This window comes from Aedes aegypti, chromosome 2 (assembly GCF_002204515.2).
Source record: "Aedes aegypti strain LVP_AGWG chromosome 2, AaegL5.0 Primary Assembly, whole genome shotgun sequence".
Taxonomy (NCBI): Eukaryota; Metazoa; Arthropoda; class Insecta; order Diptera; family Culicidae; genus Aedes; species Aedes aegypti.
The window spans coordinates 306,903,967-306,917,898 of NC_035108.1; the positions used below are offsets into that span (position 1 = coordinate 306,903,967).

At 38.3% G+C, this 13,932-nt stretch overlaps 1 long non-coding RNA gene across 2 annotated transcripts in view; it reads left to right on the plus strand.

The window, feature by feature from the left end:
- The window catches only part of LOC110676709, a 76,273-nt gene that overhangs the window by 36,607 nt on the left and 25,734 nt on the right, over positions 1-13,932 (plus strand). For both annotated transcript variants that reach the window (XR_002500642.1, XR_002500643.1), the window contains exon 2: positions 173-292. This is a non-coding gene — a long non-coding RNA (uncharacterized LOC110676709). The remainder of the gene's footprint in view (positions 1-172; positions 293-13,932) is intronic.

Below are 13,932 nucleotides of genomic sequence, written 5' to 3' on the forward strand. Positions count from 1 at the left end.
AACTCCAAGCATTTTGGCGGTCATCGATCATCAACAACATTCAATGTTTCAAAACAAAACAACAACCCATCCATCGGTCCAATCTTGTACTAATTAATCAAAATATCCCGTCCGATCCTAAGGAATTTAATCATTAACCAAGCGGTATTCCTTTCTCCCGTTTCATTCCCAGAGGCAAAAGACCAGCAGAAGAAGCATTGTAGTGGCTCCAACGATTCGAGTTCCTCGTCGTATACGCGAAAATGGACTTTTATGATAAGCAATGCAAGTGAAGCCCCCCCCTTGATTCAAGGTAAGTGTCATTAAAATTCTATTATAAAAATATCCGCAAATGGCTATCGCATTTCGGCAACTTTCTGACGGCAGCGCTGGCTGGTCAGTCAGTAGGGTCATTTGTCGGTCGGCTCGTTACTCTTTTATCATATACGAGCACTGCACCGCCGCACAGTGGTACCGCTTGTAGGCTGAAAATTGAGCAATAATTCGTTTTATTTTCACTAACATATAATATTTTGAATCAATTGATACCTTAAAAATGTAAAAACTTGAATTTTATATACGTTTGTGATGGATACTTATAGTGAAGCCTTGAATGATGCAGCAAAATATCATGTTTATGAAATACAGTGAGATACCTTTTAAGCGTGCTCAGGGTTGCCATATTAAATTTTGTATTTATTTTTCCTTGAATTATCTGTATTTCCGTATCCTGGAGCAAAATAACTGTATCTTAAATCTGTATCCCGAAAAAAAAGATTATTTTTAAAGATATTCAAAGAAATACCCCAAAATAAACGCAGAATAATCACAACTCAGCTTAAAATTTAAGATTTTTAAAACCTCTTTTTATTTTGTTGCAAAAAAAAAACTGTGCAGATCTGTATAATGTTGGCGAAATTCTGTAAACAGAACCTGTTTGCTTATCTGTATTTTTTTTAAATATCTGTAATCTGTGTATACAAAATCTTGGTCACAAAATATTAGAGAAAAAAAAATATGAATTTTTGAAGTGTTACCAATGACGACAACTTCGAAGGTGTTTTTGATTGACAAAATATAATTGATTTGATAGTATTTGTTATCAAATATTGTACCTATATGATGATTTATGACCGCTTTCCAGAACAATTGGAACCATAATGAGCCGGCCGTCGCAACATGGTTCTTTATACGAACAGAGGTGTGCACAGTGCACCTCTTCTCTGCTTTCCCTGGCTGGTTGGTCGGTCTGGTGCAGCAGAAGCACGCTACCGCCCATCACCGTTTGCGTTGCCGAGACCTTTGGGTGCTGTGCGGCAATCAATGGTTTGCATCCAATTAGGGCGCCAACCTTTCGGCTTGGAGGACAATAAACGGCAGCGCAGCTCACCGCCCCGTCCAAGCACAGGTGCAGATCCGGAGTGCTGCTGGTTGCATATTGCGCCGGGAGGCATGTCATGGGAATGCGCACGTTAAATTAAAATTGACGGTTTACTGGTTGGCTTCTAGGTATGAATACAGTGATTTCTTTCTCAGATTTGTATCAGGGGTTTTCGTATAACGAAAAGTAGTAGATTTTATTTATTTTCTGGAGTCAGCATAACCCCAAAACACTTTGGAGGGCATAAACTTTTTTGTTAGTGGACTGATTAGTGCCTTTTTTAACATATTTTTTTTTATTTACGCAAGAAATATTTTAAATATTTTATATATTTTAGCATACAAGGGTATCTTACTGCCGAAGTTTAGATGATTTGGCCGACTAAAACCCTCTAAGACGATTTAAAAACAAATTAGTCGAAAATACGTAAGTACAATGAAGTAATATGAAACCATAAATGTTACTCTATGGCTAAACAACGCATGGAACGCGGCTTCCTTTCGTTGGGCCCGAGAAGTGTTTGAAAACTCTCCTTATATCTGGTCAACTTGGATTAGAGGATATCCTAGCTCATAAGGCTGTACTAAAGGTTTTGCAGAATGACCTAATTTTCAAACACAATGTCACTGAGTGATAAGCAAATTTTCCCGCGGAATAATTGGAAAGAACATTATAGAAATTTGGTCGACTCAATATAATTTTGGACAGGACTCTCGAAGAATTCTGGACATGACAGTGTTTGGATTTCGATCCGAATAAGCTGGACGAACCATATTCAGAGAAAAGACGAACCATAACAGTTCTTGACACATTGCATTTTTTGATTTCTATTTTAGTATCATTTCAAGCGTTACATTCATTTCTTATATCTTGGTGTTCAGCGTTATTACACAACACTTGCATCCTAATTTGGTAGAACAAATTTGAGATTTTGTTAACAACATATTACATTTCATTTGCCGTAGCAGTTCAGATTTTTTACAGGTGATTTGATTTTACCTGCTTATAAGAGAAAAAAATGCTTTCAATACTCGACTTTCAAGCTACTTCTAGTATGTCAATAATTGAACAATAGACAGCACTGCCATTCTCTCGTCGAGTATATCAAAAGCCAAACACAATTATGAGGATCCTATGATAGATTTCTGAGATAATAATGAAAATGCATGATTTTTGACGGAAATGCAAAATGGGGTGTTAAGGAATTTTAGTTTCGTAAACAAAACCAACCAAATTTTTTTGGGCAAGTACTTTGATGCTTTCAATCAATTTCATAAATTATGTTCAACCTTAATCAGATAATACATCAGTATGCTAAATTAAATGCTAAATCTAGTTAAATAGTTATTAATCCTAATTGTGATGACATTAATGATCGGCGCCAAACAGTGGATGGTGTGTGGCTCGTTATATTCCACAAACGATAAATGTCTTGTGTGTTGTGTGAATACAGACGGATAAATGGGTTACAATTTTGGCTCGTCTGTCAATGAATCTATGACAAAAGATCGAAAGACAAAAGGTCGAAAAGACAGAAGGTCAGTCGGGTAAATGCCAAAAAATGGAATAGAAATCAGCTGTTGCGGCATCGCCTGCTATAGTTCATATAACCCAGCTTAAGGTTTCGGCGTTTTGACCAGTTTTGAGATGGTATAGAAAAAATCGTAAATCAAAACATGTACTTACACTTACATTATCGTTAATTATACCTATTAACCATATTAGAGTTTCCAATCCCGGGAAATGAGATCCCAGGAAATGATTTTCTGTTTCCCGTGATTCCCGTATTTCCCTGGATTGCCGTATTTACCGGGTATATCTATTGAAAAAAAGGATTGACGAATAACTTGTGATCTCGCCCTAAAAGCTATTGGTAACCATGTGTGTAGCTCGTTGTTACCGTGCAATCGAGTGGATCTATACGTTACTCCATAATGCTATGCTACGATGAAGAGAAGATCCTCCACCATCTACCAGTAGTGATAGTTTTCATCCTGGTCCATTTATTTGTTTACGAACAAGGAGCTACACACTAGCTTTTAGGGCGAAATCACAAATTATGCGAGATTTTGTTTTTCTGTAATATAATAGTTGTTGATAAGACCATTTCTGAACAACTATCGGTTGGCAATATTTGCAGAAGCTATATTCCGAATGGAAGTATGCTATAAGTATTTGAATTTTTCCAAAATTTTAACATTTAACAGCACTGGTTGATAAAATATATATCGTTTAAGACGATATGTTTCTCCAAAAAAGATTATGTGCTATACGACATGTAAGATTTTTCTAAGGATCTTTTCCATAAATTGAGCTGGCTTATAGAGTTTTCATAAAAATAACAGTCACAATTTGAACATAGGACTCTTGTTGTTTTTCTATTCTAGTGCATGAAAGGATTGATTCAATGTCGGTAAACATTATTTGAACTTCATACGATCTGTCAAGCACAAGCTTCACATGGACTTTTGCTTGATGTTATAAACTTTCTTGTTTTGGAGTCTAGCGAAAATTCCATCGAATTTGTTTCATTTTCACGTTTTTGAGAATTTCCCTGGAATTCCCGTGAAGTGGCAAATTTATTTTCCGATTCTCGGGAAGTCAAATCCCGGGAAAATTTCAAACTGTAAACCATATCTTGGGCATGGTTTCAATAAAATCTTAGGTAGAATGCTGACAGAATGTAAGACTAAAGATTTCTAAACTGGTTTTCTAAATATATGGATGGTTCCTAGGATAAAATATCTGGATGATTCCTAGGAATAATGCGTGTGGAATCCTAGAAAGAATTCTTATTCAATACTGACCAGGACTTTTCTAAAACTTTAAACAGGATTCGGCACATAACTCTTACAGAATTCACAGGTTTTTAAATAATGCTAGGTGGTATTCTCAATGCAGTCAAATTTTCGATATTCGAAATAATTTTCTTAGACAAAATATTTAACAAATCCTAAAAGTAAATTGCAGTTTATACTGAAAAATACACATTTTCATTATAATCATACACAGTATTCAAGTACTTGTTAGAAACTCTTTTGTTAAAAGTTTCAATGACTCAGCTGCATACATAAGCGTACGGTAGTTTGTATGAGACTCTCCATAAACCTCTTGGTCTCTAAGTGGTAGAGTTTTCAATTTTCCCGGAATTTGACTTCACGGGAAACGGGGAATAAATTTGTCATTTCCCGTGAATTCCCGGAAAATTAAAAAAAAAACAAAACATGAGAATACAGGAAATTTTATGCATTTGTTTTAAAGTCCTCCGTATTTTATGTTTTTCCAAGAAATGTATATATTTTTATCCAAAAATGAATATCTTGGCTTCGTTTTAAACTAGTTTAGGAAAAAAGTTTAGGAACTTAAGCAAAAGTCCATGAAACAAAATTAAAAGTAAAGGTTATTATTGCCGAATCGTTTGAAGTTGAAATGATATCCCTTCATTTATTAACTTATCATGAAACTTTTTGATGTCTCAAGTGACAATGGAGTTTGTTTGAAGTAAGTGTTTGCGAATCAAATAAAACATTTTTGAATAAATTTAAAACAAAATTATCAGCAAGCAATGTCTACTGAATTTTTTATGGAACTTGAAATTAAAAAAAAAAACAATATTCTGTTATAATGGTTAAAATATATCGCGTTTTTCATCACATAAACTTAGGAATGCTCTTTTATTTTTATAAAAATCTTGCATTCAAAAGTAATAAAATTTATTTCAATAATATCAAAAATAACGTTAACATGAAATTACAATAAATGAAACAGCACATAAAAAATTAAAAAGGCCGGGTGGTACCAACTGGATGCCATTGTTTTTGTCTTCACATATCGTCAAACGGGGTAACTTCAGTGTGCGGACGAAAACTGTAAATTTATGACGGATCGCATGTAACAAAAGGTATGCATCATATATGATAGATTTTTATGTGCGATCTTAAAATTATATTGCTGCAGGTTTGGAAATGAGCTATAAATAGCTCCCAAACTAAAAGAGTAAATAAAAAGAAACAGTAGCGGACTTTGGGGCAAGTGTGCCATAGGGGCAAGTGTGCCACCCCTACTTTTTATAAAAACTACAACATATATTTTCTCTTTGAGCTTAACAATATGTTTCCTTATAGTTCACAATACAATGATAAAAATATGATGAAAATTGCTCTTTTTTTTCTCGTATTTGCATCGACTTGTGCAAAGATAACCAAATTTAAGGGGATTTTTATAAGATTTTATTGTTTCTAAATAGCATGGTAAAATGAAAATTATTAACAGATTTTTCTAACGTACTGTACATCGTCAAACTTTTCAAATGTGTAAGTTATCATGGCATTTGAACGAAGAAAGTATTTAGTTTTACATACGAAATCCATTTTGGTTGAAATGTATACTTATTACCAAGTGTGCCACCTATTTGGTAAACAAAAATTGTTGGAGTGAAATTTATAAAAATGTAAACATAATCAACAAAACCATAATAATAAACCAAAATGAGGCACCAGTAGTAGTTTCTGAAGTATAGTAGAAGAATAACTAACATTTTTGCCACCCAATTTGATTTTTTCTCAAAATATTCAATAATAACATGTTTTTCGGCTTATTAAGTACCGTTTTACTTATCTACATCAATATTTTACCGTTATTTAGTGCTGATATAGTTAAATATTATACATATTCACCGTAATATAAAGGTAATATGTATGGAGACACAAAAAAAACCATTTTAGTTATTCGAATTGAGTAATAGGATGTCGCATGTTTTGAACCTTGTTATAAAGCACCCCCTTATTACGGTAAACTTAAAATACTTTTTTTAAATTATCGATTAGCGTCTGCTTTGTAAGTAATATTAATAGGAAATAAAGAAAATTTCATTACAAGTAGAATTACATGCGATGTTCATTCGGTGGCCGTCTTGCCCCATATGGGTGGCACACTTGCCCCATAGTGTCGAAAAATGGGTTATTTTGGATGATATTTGAGAAGCTCCAAAACTAATACTTTTTGAAATTATTTCCTTTTTAAACGGCACAGTGGTTATGAAAACAAGTGAAACTAACCTCATGAAACTAAATTGGTGGATCTTATTAGCTTTAGGCAAAGTTAGAGAACAATTTACTTAAGATGGCACACTTGCCCCAAATTCTGCTATTCGGGAATCGAACTTGCGACCTTTTGAGCGTTAGCTACACGCCCGTGCTCTCTCGGCTGCCTCAACTTCTGAGCAAGTGATTGATGATAGTGGAAGACGTTCTGCTTAAAATGAGTTTATCACAGTCGCCAGGCCTTATAATTCTCCTCCACATCATCAGAGTTCGGTGACATACTCTAGAGCAGCGTGCTTCCTTTGCCTCTTTGCGAGGGAGCGAAAAAATGCTAAGCAAAGAGGCAACGAAAATTGAGCGAGGAAGATGCAGCGCAAAACACACCAGAGTAAAATTCTATCAAAAAATATTTCCTTCACAATTCCTCGAGGACTTTCTTGTTCGGGTGGTAAGCTCAAGAGTTCTTTTGTAGCGTGAGTAAAAGTGAGCATCGCAACAAGAGAAAGAGAGAGAGTACCAGAAAAAATCATCGCAATTTTTTGTACTCTCACTCCAATGGCTTGAAGATCCGTGTTGAAAATGTTGAATTCATATTTTTCTCCTCAGAAAAACGGCAAAATCGCCTCCTCTTTGCATCGCAGAGGAGTTTCTATCAAGCATGACAGTCGCTTCGACGGTTGGTGGTTTCATCGAGAAGTGATTCAAAGAACAGTCAACAATGCGGAGCATTCTGTCGGTGTCGTGATTGTTGAGCGTGGCTGGGTTTATTTTGTGGAAGATTCATGTAAATTTCTAGCGGATTAAGCTGAAATTTAGTTAGAAGGGCCATGATTGGTTGGCAGATGTTCAGAATTGCTGCTGCTGTTGGCTAATGCTTGTTATTTTCAAATACCTGCCTTAATTTTCCGTCGATTTCCAAATTCACTTAATATTCACAAATAAGTGAAACACATCGACATGAAACCGAGTTGACGTTTTCTGTAGCATTTTAGGATTTGAATTTATATTTTTTACTCTGGTTATTGACCTAAGGTATAACACACAAGGTTTTGGCAAGGATGTAAGTATTGCCTTTTGTTTGGTTGGTTTGCTGGACGCTTATCTTGTACATTTAAAATAAAAAATGGGATGGTGTTTGTATGTCATGAGTTGGCATGAGAACAACTCAACGAATTCACATAACTTTTTCACTATTGCATTCGTCTAGAGCCTTGATGTGTTCGTGCGAAGGAAACACACTGGTAACATCGGGAAATTATGAAAATTCACCATGCTAAAAAGTACGGAATAAATGAGCGTTCGATAGTAGTCTCTAGCCTGACATAGCTTGAGAGCACGTTACCTTGCAATTGACGTTTATATTTCAGGCAAAATACAAAATTTTCCGGAACAGCTAATGCGTAATATTCACACATTTTCAGAAATCAGGCTTTGGAACATTCATTAATATCGAAACAGTCTAGTTTCAGCATTATTCTCGATAAGAATCATCACACCTTTGGAGTGTTACGTATAGATATTTCACAGTTTAATAGATTTTTTGGTGACTCAGTACAATTCAGTACAGATGATTTTCTATTTCACTGATTTTCACACGTTCGGGCAAAAAAAGGTTCCGCACATGTTTTTCCACTAACACCTTATTTCTGTCTGTACTCATTCTACACAGTTTTTGGAATTATGGACCAAAAACTTAATGTTTTGCACGGTACGCATCTCCGGCACAGAAAACAAAACGGGTATATAGCATTTAATATTGCTGTGTGCGTTTGAAATGCAAATATCAAATGCGGGAACACCAAATGCGGTAAGATTTTTCCCAAGAAATGCGGTGTCAAAGATAGAATTTTCTTGCTAGGGCGGCGGTGATTTCTATAATCGTTGCTAGGTGTTCTTCGATTGATTTGTTTTACCGCATTTGGAGGACGTTTAGTCAAGATTTGCATCCCAAATGCAAACAGCAATACAAAACAGAGGATTACCAAGAAAATATTGGCCTCAAAGGAGCAGGAGGGATTTGAATTCGTGACCCTCAACATGATTTAGCTGAATCGTTGCACATATACCTTTACGGCATTTTGGGCTTTGAAGATATCTGATATTGAAAAAAAAAACGTGCAGGCAAATGGCTTTGGTGTTATATTTTTGAACATTTTACAAACAACAATTTCAAAAAAATATATCCAATGCTTTATTCCATACAACAGTTAGAAAAGCGTTGAATTCTAATTCGCTACTCGTAGACTTATACTCAACCCATTTGATTAGATTATTCCGAAAATGAAACCGCCTGTTCTAATTTAGGCAATACTTTTCATCAATGCAAGCAATACGTTCAGGAGATAGAACGTTCGTTGTTCATTTTTTCATAGCTATAGGTGTAACATGCGACTCACGATCAGCGTCAATGGTGCGTGCACCGTTGTTGTTGCATTAAGCTTGGAGAATTGCAAATGTCCACATCCTCCCCAATCGGTTCGACATGACATCACCTCTGTGGCCTCCAGTCATTGCGGTTGCACCCATCAGCTCAACGATCTCAGCCTAGTCCGTCTGGTCTGAGAAGTTTGCATTTTTATGAATGAACTTGAGCGCCTAGCGACAAAACGATCATGGCACTGAATGGTTTTGACCAGTTGGCTACTGTGTCACCGCAGACGCAAGCATTCAGACTGAACGAACCTACCGCAAAGTTATTCGTTGCCTCAAAACGCCCTCTGTGTTTATTAAGGTGATCCATTTTTATATGAGACAAATCAAACTATAAAAATCTTTAGTTACTCAAAGTCTTTCGTTTGCAATCGCTTCTAAATTGATTGGAGAATATTCAAGTACATAATGCAATCAATTCATCGACAACAACGTCATCTATATTCCAAAAATTCCGTTTTTCCAATATATCTGATAAATTTTCTTCTTACAAACCTCAAGCTCGTTTAGCCCTCTCTTAGAGTTGACGGCGTCCGGTCAACCTTGCACAGTAACATCTGAAGATCCAAATGAATTTGAGGAGTGTAACTTGAGATTTTGATAATTTGATTATTAAGGGCCACTCTAGTGTCCATCCATGTCCCATAAGATGTGTATATTTTATTCAATTAAAATTCCATCGTTCAATTCAATCGCCAAGTGTGACATTATTGATAGAACCTTGAGGAGGCCGATGTCTGCCGCTATGTGCGTCTGGCATGGTACCTACCTACTTAAATATACATCCGATTGCCACTGCCAGGCAACTAGGCTAGTCAGTCAGCCGGTTTCGTCGGCGGAGAATCCGGTTCACCGATTGCTGCTGAATTTATTAATGTGATTTTTTGTTTCGATGAATTCTGGTTATGGCTCGCAGTATCTATGTCAAACATGTTTCGATGCTATGAAAATAGCTCGATCACGGGGATCGATGTTGCGGAATAAAGTTGCATTTATTTTTTTGACAAAATTACATTTGTCTCAAATTTCAATAATATGAAATATCATCTTAACCGCTCTACAGGCAGCTTCATTTTTAACGCATGAAAACAATTCAAATCGCGATAACTTTTTAGTTTCTCGGTATTTTGGCACCATTTTTTCACAAGTTCTCAAAAAACTCTTCTAGTTTAAGAACCCGACATTGATATTGATAATTGGTGATCTGGTTTTAAAGATATTCCAATGTTCCTTGGGGGACCGACATTTTCCATACAAAATGTCTTAGGCGGCCATTTTGTTTCACGTCAACTTATCGAAAAAGTAAGATGTGGGCAAATTACAAATTGGTAAAGTATTCTTAGAGATATTTGAAAATTACGAAATGAGGTTTTTTGAAGTTCTCCAGATACTTATTTGGTCAGCGTGGTACCAGCAACATAAATGCTCATTACTCAAAGACGGCTGCACCAAATTGCTTCATTTTTTCATAAAATACTCTCATTAATGTGTTGTTCCGAACAATATCCGAATATTATAAAAAATCTGTAGCTTGAGAAATTAACGTGGGTTATGATTACGCGTCGGTCACCCAAATAACTTCGGAATATCTCTGGATCCAGATGACCAATGATCAATGTTGACACAGATTCTACAACTAGAAGTGTTTTTAGAGAACTTGTGAAAAAATAATGCAAAAATATCAAGAAACAAAAAAGTTATTGCGATTTGAATTTTTTTCTAACGGTAAAATATGAAACTGCCGATAGAGGGGTTTATAATCATATCCAAAATTGTTCCAACACTGCATGTTGCAAAATTGAAGATTAATCCTTCATTCAAAACACTGTTACACTGCTTTTTGTATGTCTAGAGATGCCAGACTGGCTGAACAGATTAGTTGTAATGAATTAAATTTGTTACACGTAAAAGTTGATAGGTGGTCGAATGTCCATGCCGGAATCCGAACTGTTCATTGGCAATAATTGAATTTTTGTTGATGTGAACCTTCCCACTTTTGTCTTTCTTGGTTGGTGAAGAGTCTTCGATAGACCACCCAACCAGGGTTGCGCTATCTTGAAATCTAGAGTAAAACGCAGCTTGAAAAACTGGAGCTTTATTACAAACGTCTTTATTGGATGACGGTTAAGATTGGAATTGGAATAAATTACATTACAGTTTATAAGTCTATGGTTGCTGTGATGTGAATACAGCAGTCAGCGAGTGTTAGATTTCTAACACCCCCTCTCAATCGATGACCCCGATCTTGCTCATGAGGGATTGGAACCGGGTGACATCTAACGCCTTCGTGAAAAGGTCTGCTTGCTGCTCGGTGGTGCTGATCGGTTCGAACTAGATGGTCCCGGCAGCCACATGGTCCTTGATAAAGTGGTGTTTGATATCCACGTGCTTGATGCGCTTCGATTCAGCATTCTTGGCCAGCCCTATGCAGCCACGGTTGTCTTCGTCTATTGGTACAGGGTCCGCCAGCTTCTTGCAGTTGAGGTCTTCTAAAATTCCGGACAACCAGATAGCTTCCGGTACGGCTGCACTCAGTGCGACGTATTCGGCCTCGCTTGACGATATGGAGACCGTTGGCTGCTTCCGACTAGCCCAGGATACCGTCGAGCCGTAGACTTTGAACAGGAAACCTGTTACCGACTTCCGATCTTCCGCATCGGATGCCCAGTCGGCGTCCACGTATCCGACGAGCGGTCTGCTGTCCTCGTTTCTCTTGTAGTGTAGTCCCAGGGTAGCCGTCCCTTTGAGGTATCTGACAACTCGCTTCAGCGCCTGCCAGTGATTGTCCGTTGGTGATTGCTGGAACCTTCCCAAGTAGCTGACCGGGTAGCACAAATCCGGGCGTACGCACAGCATTTGATACATCAGGCTGCCCAGCAACTCCCGGTATGGCTGGGAAGTGCGACATCCTTCACGATACAGCTGCAATCCTTTCTCCATCGGATTCTTGGCGGGGTTACATTCAGTCATACCAAACTTCTCCAAGATCTTCGTGGCAGCTGTTTCTTGGGTCAACTTCAGGTCACCATGCTCCGGATTATAAGCGAGCCGCATCCCCAAGAAAAACCTTGCTTCGCCGCAAGCGGTCATTTCGAACTCATCGGAAAGACGGCGCTTCAGCATCTCAATTGTTCGAATGTTCCGTCCGGCTATCAGGAGGTCGTCGACGTAAAGCACTAAGAAAACTTCATCGCCTTCAGTGTTGCACACGTAGAGACAGTAGTCACGGTGGGATCTGCTGAATCCCAGCTTCAGAAGCGCTGAGTTGAACCTTTCGTTCCAGCACGTGGTGCTTGCTTCAACCCGTACAACGACCTCTGCAGCTTGCACACGCTGCCGCGCTTCGCCTTCACGCCTTGGGGTACTTCCATGAACAAATCTTCCTTCAGCATACCGTGGAGGAACGCTGTCTTGACGTCCATCTGGTGCACCTTGAAACCATGATGAACCGCAACGGCTAACACCACTCGCACAGTAGACAGCTTAGCCACTGGTGCGAACGTGTCCTCGAAATCGATTACAGGACGTTGAAGGAAACCCTTGACCACCAGTCGCGCCTTATGCCGAATCGATCGTCCAGTCTCGTCCTCCTTGAGTCGGAATACCCATTTCGTTTTGAGTAGCTTCACGCCGGCGGGGCACGCCACCATCCTCCAGACATCGTTGGCTTTCATTGAACGGAGCTCGTCCTGCACCGCCTGGTTCCAGAGGGCACGATCCTCACGGGTACGGATTTCATCGTATGTTTCGGGAACGTCTGAAGGGGAGGGAGGACCAACAGCACTAGCTCTAAATCCAGTAAGATAATCAAGGAACTTACCCGGAAAATGGCGCTCCCGGCGCGCCTCTCGAACTGCTCGCCTCTAGGACCGGAGGACATGTCCAGATCTGATTGCGAAGGGAGTGCAGGGTTGGCTAGTTCCGTCGCAGCTTCGTCATCGGTATCATCCACGGTTAGAAGTTCGCCTTCGTGGTCGGACGGGTCGAACGGACCGACCGCCGCATCATGAGGTTGGATGGCGTCCTCATCAATGGCTTCCTTGGCATGTTCTTCCCCCTCTTGCTCGTAGATCAAGGGTACCACCAGTCTCTCTTCCACGCAATCTCTTGCATTGTTGGCCCACGGAAAGTAGTTTTCATTGAACTTGACGTCACGAGCAATCACGATTTTCCTTTCGTCCTCGTCCCACAGCCGGTAGCCATTGGGCGCGTAACCAACCATGATCAGCTGTCGACTCTTCGCGTCGAGCTTTTTTCTCCGTTGACTCGGTATCCAGGCATACGCATGACAACCAAAAACTCGCGCCTTCTCCAGACTTGGCTTCCAACCGTACCATAGTTCAGCAGGCGTAACGTTTCTTGGAACAGCCGAGGTTGGGCTCCGATTAATCAGGAACACGACTGACAGCACCGCTTCACACCAGCACGATTTTGGAGCATGTTTGTAAGCGTTGCAAAAATGGTAAAATCTGGTAAATTTTTAATATTTGCATAAAAATCCTCAAATGCACTTGATTCCAACGAAAATATCTTTGACATAAAGTGTCATACTAATACTCTTTACTTCTGCATTCGTTTTGCTTAACCGATTTACAGAAACTTCGTTATTTCGTTTAATATATTGTGGGTTTCGCACTATCAAAGTTACCCGCATTATCAAAGTTACCCCGTTTTACGGTATCTCTGATTGGGACAAACATAAAAAATATCTTTTGACGGCATTCAAAAGACAAGATAAAATTGCAAAAATACTGGTATATGCTCTTTGGCAAAGCGGTAGAACTTGAAATTTTGATCAACTTTGCCAAAAAAAGGGTTTTCTGTAGCACAAAATTTGACCAATCTTGAGCATTTTTTCCTAATCATCGCAGGGTGGTCCAACAAAAATAAGTTTTTCAACTCTAGTTTTTTTAATATTATTTTCTCGTCAAAGTCGTCTATAAACGACTTTTAGATCTTAACAAAACGCAAATTTTCATGCAAAAAGATTGTTGATATCTATTTTAGTTCAAAAGTTATTAAAGTTTTTGTGATAAAAAATATTTGACTTTCAAGACTTTTTATTAGAGTTACAAAAACAACACATCTGTAACTTTTTGA